The 14,755-nt window shown below is 45.1% G+C and overlaps 1 protein-coding gene across 2 annotated transcripts in view; it reads right to left on the bottom strand.

Annotated features, from left to right (window-relative positions):
- The window catches only part of HK2 (hexokinase 2), a 63,124-nt gene that overhangs the window by 28,477 nt on the left and 19,892 nt on the right, over positions 1–14,755 (bottom strand). The window lies entirely within an intron of this gene.

Raw genomic sequence — 14,755 nt, 5'->3', positions numbered from 1 at the left:
CCCCCACCACAAGCACACACCATCACAACTGCCAGAGCCAAGGGCTTTGCTCTTTCCAGGGTCCAGTATCGCTGAGGCAGGCCCAGCACTGTGATTCCTGGAGCTAAATCTTAATCCTAAGGTGACCCCCCCTTGGGACAGTGGGTGGGCGCCCTCCCCTAGCGCCCACTTCACACCACACATAGTCGGGCCCTCGTAGAGCAGTGGTTAAGAGCTGGACCTTAGAGATGGGTGGCTAGGCTCTGTTTTGAAATCCAGCTCACCTGCTTTACTACCTGAATGGCTTTCTCTGTGGACCTCATCTGCAGAACAGGGCTCACAATGCAGACTTCCCCGGGGGTCATGAGACTCACAGAAAATACAGAACATGTTACATGCGAATATACAGGTACATAGCAGGGTTCCTGGGTACACAGCCACAAGGCAGAGGACCCAGGAAGGTGCGGCGAGATCCTTCTGCTCAATGATTACGGGCGGTATTTGAGGCAATGTAGTAAGAAAACATCTCATGTTGCATTTGCTCCTTGATGGTTCATTTGTTAAACAAAATGCTAGTGCCAACTGGAGGATCTGTGTGAGAGACAGTAAGGCCGGAGGTAAGATTCCTTTTATTGTTGAGCACGCTGTTACGTCTAGAAAACAATTTGAACTTTGTAAAACTAATAAAATATAAACAGCCGATTTTAAAAGTTCAAACAGTACAAAAATGAGACAAATGAAAAGCAAACATCTCTCTTCTTCTCCACACCCCAAAAGTAACCATTACTAATGTTTCTTGAGTGGCCTTAGGTACATACATGAAAACGTATGTAAATATTTAATAAAGCATATATACATACATAAAAATGTATAAAAATAGGAGGCTTTTAACTGCCATATTTTAAGAAAAAGGTTTGAATTGCCGGTTCTAAAGATTTATAGCTTTTTAAAAACAAAGGTTTTTAAATTGAAGTACAGTCAATTACAATGTGTCAGTTTCTCATGGGCAGCACAGTGTCCCAGTCTTGCATATACATACATATGTTCTATGGTTTTAATTTGGAAGAGGTTACCAAATTATCTTCCTAAAAAGTCTCTCCAATTCCCACATAAACCAACAGGCGAGCTCCCCCTCACCAGTGTCCTATGTTACATACAATTAATCTTTGCCAACCTCCTAGATCAAACTGGTCTCCTTTTTTTTTAAACTTGGTATCTTTCTTTTGCATGGGTTAACACATTTTGAACTGTTGACTGATTGTGTGAATTCCTTTCTCTGTGAATTTTCTACTCACGTTTTGCCTTTTTAAAAATAAATAATCATCATTTCTTAATAACCTAAAAGAGCGCTTCATATATTAACGAAAATCATTTTTTAGTAAGTTTTTTTTTTAATGGAGGTACTAGAAATTGAACCCAGGACCTCGTGCGTGCCAAGCACACACTCTACCACTGAGTTCTTCCCCTCCCCTCTCAACGAAAATAGTTTTGTTGGTTGTGTATTTGCAATTACTTGTTTCCAGCTGGATGTTTGTCTCTTAATTTTGTTCATGGTGTTTCTGCCATACAGAAATGCTTAATTTTTATGTTGTCAAAATATGTATGGTGTCTGGGTTTATGGTGTGCCCCCAAAAGTTTAGAAGATTACATTAATTCAATGCCCTTTCTAAATCTCTTCAATTCCTTCTAAATGTGGTCAAAACCACTGCTAAAATCAAGGAAGCAAGGTTTCACTGTTGATTTATTTAAAAGATCAAATTCATCTTCTGTTTTGACTTCTATCTGGCTTTTTTGAAAAAAATGAAGCCCAGAACATTGTCTTCACCTCTTGTCTCTGGGGCAGAGTTCAGATTTTTGCGCTTGCCTCTGGATTACGGTGGTAATGTAAAGATGCGAAGACAGAGGCAAGTATGAGGAAGGTTTAGTTTATTTATTTAAGGCCCCATATGTAGATAATTTTAACAGAAGAGAAATATTCGTTAAGTGATGGTCACTTTATAAACATTATCTCAGTTAATCCTCAACAACCCTATTGGGCATTATGATCCCAATTTCCAGGTGAGAAAACCAAGGCTCAGGTCAAGTAATTGAAACCAAGATTTAAACCCAGGTCTAGCTCTCTAGAAAAGTTTTCTACTGCAATGAGCGAGGAGGCTGCTGCTCCTGAGAAAGCTGTAAATCCTCACATAAGGAATTCTTCACTAACAATGCCAACAGCATGAAACCCACAGGCTACCACAGACTCTAAGCTGGCCTGGGTGGCAAAGGAAGTGACTGGCTCAGAAGCTGAGTCATTTGGTTAAGATCACACAGCGGGAAATGACTGCTGGGTTTGTCCCCAGGTTCACCTGACCCCAGAGCCCATGCCTGTCCCCGTGCACCACACCCACAGCACCTGGGGTGCTGGTTCCTGGAAGGCGAGGATGACCTGGCACAGAACCCAGGATGGAAGCAAATGAGCCATCAAGTGGTGAAAAAGAAGGCAAAAACGCCCGAATCTTTATCAGCAACTTCGGCCCATCCCTCTGGACCTGCTAGATGGCCAGATGCTCTCAGACTTGAGGGGGGAGAGATGGCAGACACACATTCACCAGCAAGAGGGTCACGGGCACTTCTCCCCAAAACAAACCCAGGACCCACTAAAGCGTTTTGATGCAGCCACCCATTGGGGCTGAAGCAGGGAAAACAAATGTGGGGTCAGAGGAGGGCCGTGCCCAGGTCTCGGTTGAGCCCCTGGGACGTGCCCTGCCAAGTGTGGGCCTTTGGCTTTGTGCAGGAAAGAATTCAAGAGGGAGCCACAGTTGAGTAAAGATAGATTTATTTAGAGAGATACATACTACCTAGAGCGCAGGCTGTTTCAGAAGTCCAGAGAAAGGCCACGAGGTGTGGGGGTTGAGTGCTCAGGTTAAAGGAAAAGTGGATACGCACTCTACAGACAGAGCGTGGGCCGTCTCCTAAGAGGAGGGAGCGAGAGTGCCAAGAGGCGCAGTGCTGCCAGTTTTTATGGGCTCGGTAGCTTCACATTCCAACAAGTGGAAGGACCATTCCAACTGCCCTGGGGAAGGGGCTGGGATTCCCAGGAACCGGGCCACCGCCCACTCTTTGCCCTTTTATGGTTAGACTCGGAGCTGTCATGGCGCCTGTGGGAGTGTCATTTAAAATGTTAACATATTACAATGAGCATATGATGAAGCTCAAGGTCTACTGGAAGTCAAATCTCCCGCCACCTTGGGCCTCAAAGCCTGGCAGAAGTTGAATCTTCCATCATTTTGGTGTTAACTGCTGTCATCCCTTGCATGGCTGTGCCCTGCCCCCTCCCCTCCTGTATCAGTGCCATCTCATACAATTATAGCATCCTCTGTTCCCACCTTACCAGACACTCCCCAAGCCCCTTCTGATGAAAGTCTTCCTAATTAAGAACGTCCCCTGCAAAAACGGACAAAAGAAGGGGTAGCAACCCTCTACAAAGAGAGAGCTTGCAGTGAAACGATTAGCTCACAGCTACGAGGGACTGGCAGCAGGTCTCGCCATCCGCCATCAAACTGCCCGGCGGCTCCCATTCAAGGGTCCCCTCTGGCAGAGCGTGTCTGCTGGCTCACTTCCCATCCTGGGCTACCATTCCTCCCACTTTCAGTGAGGCGCTCATCAAATACAGAAGGCCAGCAAGGTCAAGGGGTTTCCGTTTCTCCTGGGAACTCACCTGTCCCAGGGCAAGGCTGAAGAGGACTAAAACCTATGTCACTGCCTGAACACGACAGTCACCATCAGCCCAGTCAATGGGACATCAGGCACGCGTCTGAGCAGGCCTCAGCGCCAGCCCTCTTCAAATCCCACACGGACAGCGTCCCCACCATTTGTCAGGCATGAGGGGTGAGGCCGGCTGAGTTTTCTAACAGTCTATTTTCAATCACTTGGTACTTGCGACTAATTAAAATAGATCGCCAGCTGTTCCTCCCATCAGGAGCTCGGAGCCGCGTGCCAACCAGGGCACCAAGAGTGAATTGAGGACAGATCTGGCTTGGTTTCGTATTTTTAACAAAATACAAAACAAAATACAGCGGTGCCCTTTAATCGAAGGTAACTCTGTTCAGAGGTGGCAGAGCCCGGCCTGGTTAAGGCTGGAGCCAGAGCCCAGCCCCTCACCCCGGGGCCCCTTCAGCTGATTAAATGGACTTCTTCAGAACCATAAGCCCCAGAAGCTTTTAAACAAGCAGCTTTGACACAGCATGCCCAGAGTTCTGGGGATCCACGAAGACGGCATAGTCTCGCCTCCCACACCCTCACTTCCAATTCCGTTTCTTTTCCCTACTCTTAATTGTCTTACATATGGCACTCAATATAAAAGATTCCATTCTGTTTAAAGTTGGGAGTGGGCTCCACTACTTGAAAAATGTTTTAAAAATCACAATTTTGAGCATCAAACACTGAATCTATTCTAGGACCTGCCAACAAAATATTCCCCATTCTGCTATTAGTTATTTCAACACTAAGCACTGGAGACAGTCACCAGAAGCTTCTTGGCTGCCTGGTGCTGTATGCAGCTGAGTCCCCGCCCGGACAAGGGGGTGGGAACAGTTAGATGCACCGCGACAAGTACACGACAGCAGTGATACAGAAGGAATGATACTTCTGCTCCGACAAGGAAGGCTTCTCAAGAGGCAACACAAGGCAGCCAGGGCTTAGTGGATGGGGATGAAGTTGCCAGGGAGAGGAAAGGGGACACACAGAGGGGTGTGGAAGCTCCTGGCAGGTCCAACACAGGGCTCCCATGACATGGCTACAAGCACACAGCAAATGCCAGTGCCCAGGACTTTGGTTTTTAAGCAGAAGGTCAGACTGGCAGTTCCAGATGGGCTCCAGTAGCACTGAAGATGAGCAACTGTAGAGCCAGGAAGGCAGCTGAGGAATCTTCAAGAGAGTCTAGCCAAGCAGTGATGGAAGCCTGGGCTCCAGGGCCATGCAGGGTAGTCAGTCTCCCTGGCTTACCCAGGACTGACACAGAACTTTCAGCACTAAATCTTGGAGAGTCCCAGGCAGACGGGGATGGCTGGTCACCCTAGGGCCATATTAGATAGATCCAACCCAGGGCCACCAGCCCTTCCTCGACACCCAATGCCCGAGGCATCCAGCCATACTTTCAAATCCAGTTCCTGTTTATTTGGTCCCAAAGGGACTTGCTCCTACCTGCCTTGCAACAGCAGGAATATTTCCAAGGGCCCCAGGTGACTGCACTGAACATTCTGATCTCCCTCCATGGACCAGCTCCAGGCTGAGAGGGACCCGTGCTTACCCTTGGTCTGCAAAGGCCTGCTAGCACACCACAAGAGGCTGCTCTGAGAATGCTCGGCATGAACCCCAAATGAGAGGACAACTCAACATCTCCAGGTCCCAGCTGGATGATCCAGCAAAACTAATTTTGCCAGACACAGGGTTCAAAGCACATTATTTCTCAAGGACCTGGAAACACCCAAGTCACTAGCACATCTGGCTGCTTCTTTTTCAGCTCCAAGATCCCAGATACTCCAATAGTTTCCACTCAGGAGCTCAGAGGTGAAAAACAACTCCAGGTTATTAAAAGTACTCAATCACGATCAGTTAATTCTGCTACCTGGTACAGTCAAGGAAAGGGGTAATGTGATAGTCGACGTTACTGGCTTTCAAACCATTTTAAGCAACAGGATGCTGAATGCCAAAATGTAGGAACAGAGAAACAGAGCTGCTCCAATGGAAGGGAGGGGCCTGGAGCACATAACCACTTTGTAAGTGCCCCCGAAAGCTTCCCAACCCAACACCACAAAGTACCATCCTGGGACTTCTATGCCCAGGGAATGTTTCTTAAACTTGAACTATGGGCCACTCACAGAGGGCTGTTATCCTCGCTCCACAGATGTGGAACCAACTCATCAAAGGATTAAAATGTGATTACATTTCAATACTGTGTAGGCGTTGAGTGTATTAAGATTTCACGCTGGCAGACCTGGATCTAAATCCTGTTTTCACATGTATTAGTCAGTCATACAATTCTGGATATTAGAAATCTGATACTCAGATTCCATCCTCTGTTAAAAGGAGACAGTAAAAACTTCCTCTCCAGCAAGTATCTCCTCATCACTCCCCTGGACACAGGGACACAGACACACATACACAGTTTCTGGTCAAGATTCAATGCAGTGAATGCACAAGTTGTTTGGCCCAATGCCTGGCACGTGTAAATGTTTGATCAACTCTAGCTACCACTAAATGGAGACTCTATCAATACAATCCTCAGTTTATATTGCAGGAACCATATAAATTCACGTATTACATCGCACGGATGCTAACTACTGAACTATGTCTCCACCGTGGAGCTGCTGAGACAACGCTGAGCAACCAAGAAAGGGGTCCTTTCAGGGCAATACCAGCCGCCATGCAACCTCCCACCAGCCTAGTCTCTCTTTATCATATTGGGTACCTGCATTATATGCCCCAGTGCCATCCTGTAATCATTCCATCTGTGTAAGCCTTAGCTCCCCAGGATCATTTTCACTCTTCAAAGGTGGGGCACAAGGCTGCCCAGGACACTGCTGCCCCACAGAGGACCAGCCTCAGAGAGGACTCTTAACTGAATGAACTGAACAGCCAGGCTTCAGTTACTAAGAATGAATGCATTGTGCCAGCAGGTGAGCATAAAATGCGCCACTAGCAGTAGGTCTAAGGGCCCCCTGGCACTGGAACACAGCTGGCTGGGTTCCAATCCCAGCGCGTCCACTTGTGCCCTAAGCGACTTTGGGCAAATTGCTTCATCTCTCTAAATCTAGTTTCTTTTTCTCCAAAATAGGGTTTAGGGTGTCTACCATTGGATCACGGTGAGAATTACTGAGTACTGAGACAGCTCCAGTATAGTGTTGAATACAGTACCTGGCATTTGGTAAATCTACGTTTTAAAATTATCATTATCATCATCATCCCCTGCTCTTTAGGGAGTTAAGTCTAGCTAGAGGATGGAGATACACTCATTGCGGGGAAAAAAATATTCACCATTCAGGGAAGTGGGGAAGGATCAAAAGATCAATACGGAAAAGCTTTCACCTCGCTTTGCCTCTGACATACGTATATCTAAACAATCTTGCCAAGACAGTGAGGGCAATCAAGACATTACAAAGATAATCTATTTTTAATGAGAACGTGGGGTTAGAATATTTGTAGATTTTCAGCTGGGTAGTACTTGAGCTTCTTACCTTAATGGTACAAAGCCAACCCCGATTAATGATCAACTTAAAAAGATAAAAATCCGACTTGCTCTAGGAACTTCTGTTCAGCAACATGAGCCAATGTAAAGCACGAATCTTATGACCATGGAATCAAGACTCCCTGTGCTGACCTAAATGTCCATCGACAGATGACTGGATAAAGAAGCTGTGGTGTATATATACAATGGAATACTACTCAGCCATAAGAAATGACAACATAATGCCATTTTACAGCAACACGGATGTCCCTGGAGAATGTCATTCGAAATGAAGTTACCCAGAAAGAGAAAGAAAAATACCATATGAGATCACTCATATCTGGAATCTAAAAATAGAACAGACAAATGAACTTATATATAAAACAGAAACAGACTCACAGACATAGAATGCAGACTTGTGGTTGCCGGGGGGAGGAGAGTGGGAAGGGATAAACTGGGAGTCCCAAGATTTGCAGATACTGACTTGTGTATGTAAAACAGATAAACAAGTTTATACTGTATAGCACAGGGAACTGTATTTGATATCTTACAGTAGCTTATGGTGAAAAAGAATATGAAAATGAACATATGTATGTTCATGTATGACTGAAGAATTGTGCTGTACACCACAAATTGACACAACATTGTCAACTGACTATAACTCAATAAAAATAAACATAAATAAATAAATAAATAAATAAGTAAGTAAATTTATTTTTTTAAATGTGGGAAAAAAAAAAGACTATGCTAAAATTCCAACTCCACCACTAAGTGGCCACAGGCGACCTCGGCAACCTCTTTTAGCCTCAGTTACCTTATTTTTCAACTGGGAGTGTCTCTCTTGTAGAATTTGCATAGAGATTAAGACAGACAATGTAAACAGATTATCGCAGGTGCTCACGAAATGGTGTCAATTATTCCTGCATTTCCTTTTAAGAAGGAACTGTCGCCTGAAGGCCAGATCCCTGCGCTGTATGTCGTGGCCCCCCCCCCCACAGGACTGCGGTTGGGGCTGGTCCTGCAAACGCATGCGTGACATGCAGAGTCACAGCTTAGGCCAGAGCTGCCCACAGAGAGGTCAAGATGGTGAGATTCCTGGCAGATACTCACTGCCAGAAACAAAAGGGGTTGGGGGGAGGTACAGACAATAAATATTGGTGGTATGGGAGGCCAGTGGAGCTCTCCTCCATCACTGGTGGGAGCATAAAATAGTTCAACCACCTTGGGAAAAGGTCTGGGAGTTTTTTAATAAATTAAACACATCCCGAAGCCTAAGACCCAGAAATTCCACTCCTAGTTTACTCAAGAAAATGAAAACATATGTCCACGAAGAAGCTTGTGCGAGAATGTTTATAGTCGCTTTCCTCATGATAGGTCAAAAATGGAAACAGCCCAGGTGTCCACAGCATTTGGGTCATATAGGACTCCGATCAGAGCCTGGAATCAACAGCCTTCAAACTACTGATATACATAACATGGATACAGCCCATCACGGTGGGTAAACGAAACCTTGTGCAAAGAGTAAATACTGTAGGATTGTATACATGGAAAGTTCTAGAACAGGCAAAACTAATACAGTGGAAAATTTAAAACAGGGATTGCTTCTGGGGGTTGGGGACAGGGATCGCCTGGGAAGGTGCACAAGGGAACTCCTGGGCTGACGGTAACGTTCTCACGTTGACAGAGGTTGTATTAAACAGGTATATGTATTTGTCGGTTCATCAGATGATACTTAAGATCTGTATCTCATACGAAATTTTACACCAAAAGAAAAAAGAACAAATATTGAACTCTAGTTAATAATGTGCATGCTGAAGTTTTAGGGTTGAAATGAACTGATTTCTGCAATTTTCACTCTGCAATGCCTCAAATAAAACAAGATGGACCAATGACTGGAAGGATGGCAGAGTGTGATAAAATAAATCTAGTAAAATACCAATGTGGAGTCTAGGTATTCTGTATGTGGATGTTCATCACGTAATTCTTTCAACTTTTTAAAACTGCTTGGGAGAAAAGAACAGGTAGGGGGCATTTTTCATATACATACCCCAGCTGACAACAAATTCAGTGATCTTAGTAAGACATTCCTGAACTGTTCATAAACATTTCATTTTTATCTGTGCCAACCACGTTTCTTTGCATTGCATGGTCCACACGATCTGTGAAGCACAGATGTTTCAAAATCAGCCCCGAGAGGGGTCAGCAGCTACCGACACTTCCTTCCTTCTCACAGAGAACTCAAGTCGTCATTTGGAGGTTCATTTCTCTTGTGTGGAATAGAGGCCACCATCATAAATGAATGGCTGAAACTTGCTGAAGTCTTCCCCACATTATCTCCCAGGTCTTTGATTACCTGGGACCTGTATAAAAGAAAGCTGGAACCCGGTCCTCGCTCCAAGAGGCAGAGCCTCCAGCGACAGGGACGAACCCTGCTCCCTCTGCAAGAAAGGTACTGGGAGGTTCACCAACCCTCTCTCAGTAAAATGGGAGCTGCTGCGCCTCTTGCTGTGGTGGCTGAACTTACAACACGTAAGAGGTTACACAAGTGATTCTCTCAATTCTCAGAGAGCTAACCCTCTGATGTTTCCTCTTTTTACAAATCAGAAAATGGAGGACGAGGGCATAAATGAACTGCTCCAAAACACACAGCTTGAATTCAACCCTTTTTTTCTCCCATTAACATTTTTCTATAAATAAAGAAGATTCACTTTGAATTTGCTACTGTCTTCACACCTAAACTTTTTTTTAAATTGAAGTATAGTCATCTTACAACATTGTGTTAATTTGTAATGCATAACATGTTTCAGTTATACATGTCTATCTGTATATTCCTTTTCAGATTATTTTCCATTATAGGTTATTACAAGATAGTGAATAGAGTCCTCTGTGCTCTACAGTAGGACCTTGTTGTTTATCAGCTTTGTATACAGTAGTTAGTATCTGCAAATCCCAAACTCCCAATTTATCCCTCCACCCTCCCATTACCCACCAGTAACCATAAGTTTGTTTTCTCTGTCTGTGAGTCTATTTCTATTTGTAAATAAGTTCATTTGTGCCATTTTTTAGTTTCCACATATAAGTGATATGCAGTATTTTTCTTTCTCTTTCTGGCTTACTTTGCTTAGTATGACAATCTCTAGGTCCATCCATGTTGCTGCAAATGGCATTATTTTATTCTTTTTATGGCTGAGTAGTATTCCATTGTGTGTGTGTGTGTGTGTGTGTGTGTGTGTACCACAACTTCTTTATCAGTCATCTGTCGATGGACACTTAGGTTGCTTCCATGTCTTGGCTATTATAAATAACACTGCTATGAATACTGGGATGTGTGTATCTTTTCAAATTAGAGTTTCCCCTGAATATATACTTAAACGTAAGACAAGACACTATAAATCTCCTAGAAGAAAACATAGGCAAAACATTCTATGACATAAATCTTAATATTCTCCTAGGGCAGTCTACCCAGGCAATAGAAATCAAAGCAAAAATTAACAAATGGGACCTAATTAAATATATAAGCTTTTGCACAGCCAAGGAAACCATAAACAAAACAAAAAGACAACCTACAGGACGGGAGAAAATATTTGCAACTGATGCAACAGACAAGAGATTAATTTCCAAAACAGACAAAACAGCTCATGCAACTCAATAGCAAAAAAACAAACAGCCCAATGTAAACATGGGCAGAAGGCCTAAACAAGCAGTTCTCCAGTGAACACGTACAAATGGCCAATAAGCACATGAAAAGATGCTCAGTATCGTTGTCAATTATCAGAGAAATGCAAATCAAAACTACAATGAGGTGTCACCTCACACCAGTCAGAATGGCCATCATTTAAAAGTCCACGAACAATAAATGCTGGAGAGGGTGTGGAGAAAAGGGAGCCTTCCCAACACTGATGGTGGGAATGCAGTTTGGTGCAGCCATTATGGAAGACAGCATGGAGATTCCTTTAAAAACTAAAAATAGATTTACCATGTGACGCAACCCTTTTTAAACCTAGAACTCTGTCTGATCGTCACTTTTTACCACACGCTGTCCTGAAACCACCCCTCATTTCTGGCAAGAAGTAGCCAATTTTACAAATGCTTGTCTAGAAAAAAAACTGGGTGAGGAGCATTAAAGACAGTAGCTTTCACACTGCAAGCTGAAAAAAAAATATGAGTCCGTTCTGACTAGAAACACTTTTAAAGGCTAGAAGGTAACAGAGCTGACTGTGTCACATTTAAGACCAAACATTGGTTCCTGAAATTTGTTTCAGTTGTGTATCAGTATTTAGATGTATGTGTTTCTTGCTGTGGGGGCAGAAAAGTTAAGAGTCACTGATTAAGTCCCTCTGAATCAGAGGTTTCAATATGAGGTTTAATTTCCCAGATATGAAAAGTAATGCTGGAGGTGGGGGAGGGTGTAGCTTAAGTGGCAGAGTACATGCTTAGCATGCACGAGGTCCTGGGTTCAATCCCCAGTAACGCCTCTAAAAAAATAAATAAATAAGTAAACCTAATTACCTGCCCTCCAAAAAAGAAAAAAAAAAAACAATTTAATTAAAAAAAAAAAAAGTAATGCTGGAAAGGAACGGGAGAGCAAGAAGCACAGTCACCAGTAGCAGCAACAGTGCCCAGACTGTGGCCTCGGCCCCAAGCAGGTGCACGAGCCAAGCCTCACCAGCGGGCACGTGACCACATCCGAGGGGAAAGGCAGCTGTCCCTGCACACAGCTGCTCACTCTCAGCACCTTACCAGGTGCCAATAATAAAGGAGAATTTGCATTTTTGACACGCTTTATCTATTGAAGACTCACTGGTTCCCATGGCCACATTCCGTAATTCACAGCCCCAACTAACAAAATACAAGCCAGAAGGACCTGATGTTGACCACTTTTATCACGCTCCCTCATGTTCCCGTCTCCAGTTCCATTTCCTCTCTTTCCTTCCAGAAACAACCCCCTATCATTTATCCTGTGCTGATCTTCCAGTTTATATCCTAATAATTTTAGGATGCGTGCATGTCCATGAGCGATGGAACAGCATTACTGAGGGATTTTTTTTAATTTACATTCAACAACTACAAGGTACATGCCCTTTTGCCATTTCTCACTCTAATGTTTTTCAGATGTACCCATATGTATACACAGTCATTTTCGTGCTGTATAGTATCCCATCACATGGACGGTCCCTAAACTGTCCCCAAGATACTGTCATTATAAGCAGCACTGCTGTGAACATTCTTGGCCACTTCTCCTCCAGTTCATATGGGGATGTGTGCAAGGTGTAGTCGGCAGTAGAATGGCTGAGTTATCACATACACGTAGTCGCAACTTAACTAGTTATTGCCAACCTCACATCCTAGGCTAACCACTGACAATAGTTCAATACAGGTCCTTGAGACTTAACACACCACATACACACATATACATGATTTTACAGAATACGAACATAGATGAAGCTATCTCATGCTTTGTGATGAGTTGCAGAGGACAGCTTTTTGCATTAATTGACCAATGACCAGTGACCGGTGTCCATCAGGACGTTAAGGATTTTTCCCTCATTACGGTAATTCAAGGAATTTTGTGCATAAATACACTGACAGGCTAGTTCCAGGACATATGTAGAACCGACCGGGACTCCTGGACCCACCTCTTACTTTTACAAAAGTGAATGGCTGAGTCCCAGAGGGCTGGGTGAGGAGCTGGTCCACGGACCTCCCCCGGCAAGTGAGGAATAAAGGGGCCGGAGGCCACAATTCATAGTCTGGTCCCTGGCTCTCTAGAGGGCACTAGCTCTGCTTAAATGAGGAAAACATTCCGACACGCAGTGTTGCTTTTACACACCAGCAATATTCACACTGTAGAACCCAAGATGTTAAGAGGCACTCTGGGTATCACAAAAGTCAGGTAAAATCTCCCTGCTTCTGCGCGGAAAGCGAGATCAGACCCAGAGACTCAACGACCCCACAGTACAGCAACCAGGGCCAATTCTCTGAGGAGAGGGAGGGCTCCACGCCTCCAGTCTCAGGAAGGCAATGAGAATAGAAAAAGTTGGCCCCACACCTAATTCTCCCCAGCAAACTGATTCACCGTGCCTATAGCACAGGCCAGGCATGCAACTCCAGCCTCGTTTCGAAAGCTTTCAACTGAGCACGCGCTGGGTGCCCTGGTGCTGAGTGGATGGGCTCGCAAGTGCACATCCGCACGTAACGTATCCGGTGTGATCTCTGACGCCTGACCTTTGGCATATATGAGTTTGAATCCTGACTCAGCTTCTCATTAGCTGTGTGACCTTAGGCAAGTTACGTGACCATCCAAGCTTCCAACTCCTCACCTAAAACAATACATAAGGTCTCTCTCTCTCTCTCCCCCCCTTGTCTTCTGAGACGGCTTGCATTCTGTCTGTGGAGTGTGTATCTACTTTACTTTAACCACCCCCCTACACCCCCAGCCCCATGTACATCTCTCTAAATAAATCTACTTTTATTTAAAAAAAAAAAAGTAAAATTTGTACCTAGATTATAGGGTTTTGTGAAAAGTAATGTGTTACTATACAGAAGTGCTCAGAAAAGCCCTTAAGCCCATAATGTATATTTAGGAAATATTCAGGGTGCTGACTTAGCGCTAGTGCCTGAAATAAAAACAAAGCCCCTGGCCTTAAGGAGCGAGTAAATTTATCAGAATGTCAAATAAAAACAATAAAAGCGGGTGTGGCTGCCAGGCGGAGGGAGGGGCAGGGAGAGTAAACGTGCCATTTGAGGGATACCCAAAAATTGGAGGGGGCCTCCCACCTCGAGGAGCTCTTTGAAGGGCTGAGACACACACTCAGAGGTCACACCCTCAGTGCTGGGTCCCAAGTCTTCAGCAAGTACCTACTGATTTCAGGAAAGGCACAAAGTCTTATTGGACAAACCAGGTCCCCAGAGGCTCTCAGGCGAGTAAGCCTCAAGGACACAGAGGTGATGGAAACGCTGAAGGCATGCGGTGCATGAACAAGCCCTGTCCCTTCCACACCCCTGTCCCCTGGGCTTCTCTGCAGCTGGTGCACCAGCGAGCTCCTTGGCGCTCCCCTCCCTCAGGTTCTCAGGCTCTGTGCTCCTGGGTCCTCCGCTGCCCTGCCGGCTGCCCCTTGGGCCCTTTCTTCTATATTAAGGTAGCTGTCCCACACCTCTCATCCCTCATGGCCCCCGTAGGTAACCTCATCTCTAAACAGGAGGCTCATTATGAGGACTAAATGAAACAAACTGTGTGAAAGGTTCCCTTCTCTGAGGATGCTGGCACCCCCCAGGCAGCTGGACGCAACGCCCCAGCATCACATTGGAATCCTCTCCGGTCCCTGCCCACTACACTCCACCAGGGCCGTGCCCGACGTGGGAACGGACACCCAGCCGCTCCTCAAACCAGCCGCCCATCGGCCACCCCTCCACTCTGCATACACTGCTCACGGTGCGCATCACTGAGACATTTCTGCCCATCACACCCCCTCAACACACCTCCCAGTGTTTCCTGAGGAAAGACTCAATGTTTGAGGCTGCACACAAGGCCTCTGGATGGAGCTCCAGCCCAGCTTCCAACTTCAGTCT

Source organism: Vicugna pacos, chromosome 15 (assembly GCF_048564905.1).
Source record: "Vicugna pacos chromosome 15, VicPac4, whole genome shotgun sequence".
NCBI lineage: Eukaryota > Metazoa > Chordata > Mammalia > Artiodactyla > Camelidae > Vicugna > Vicugna pacos.
Note: the sequence above shows the minus strand (reverse complement) of the source record. Positions and strands in the feature narration are given on the sequence as shown.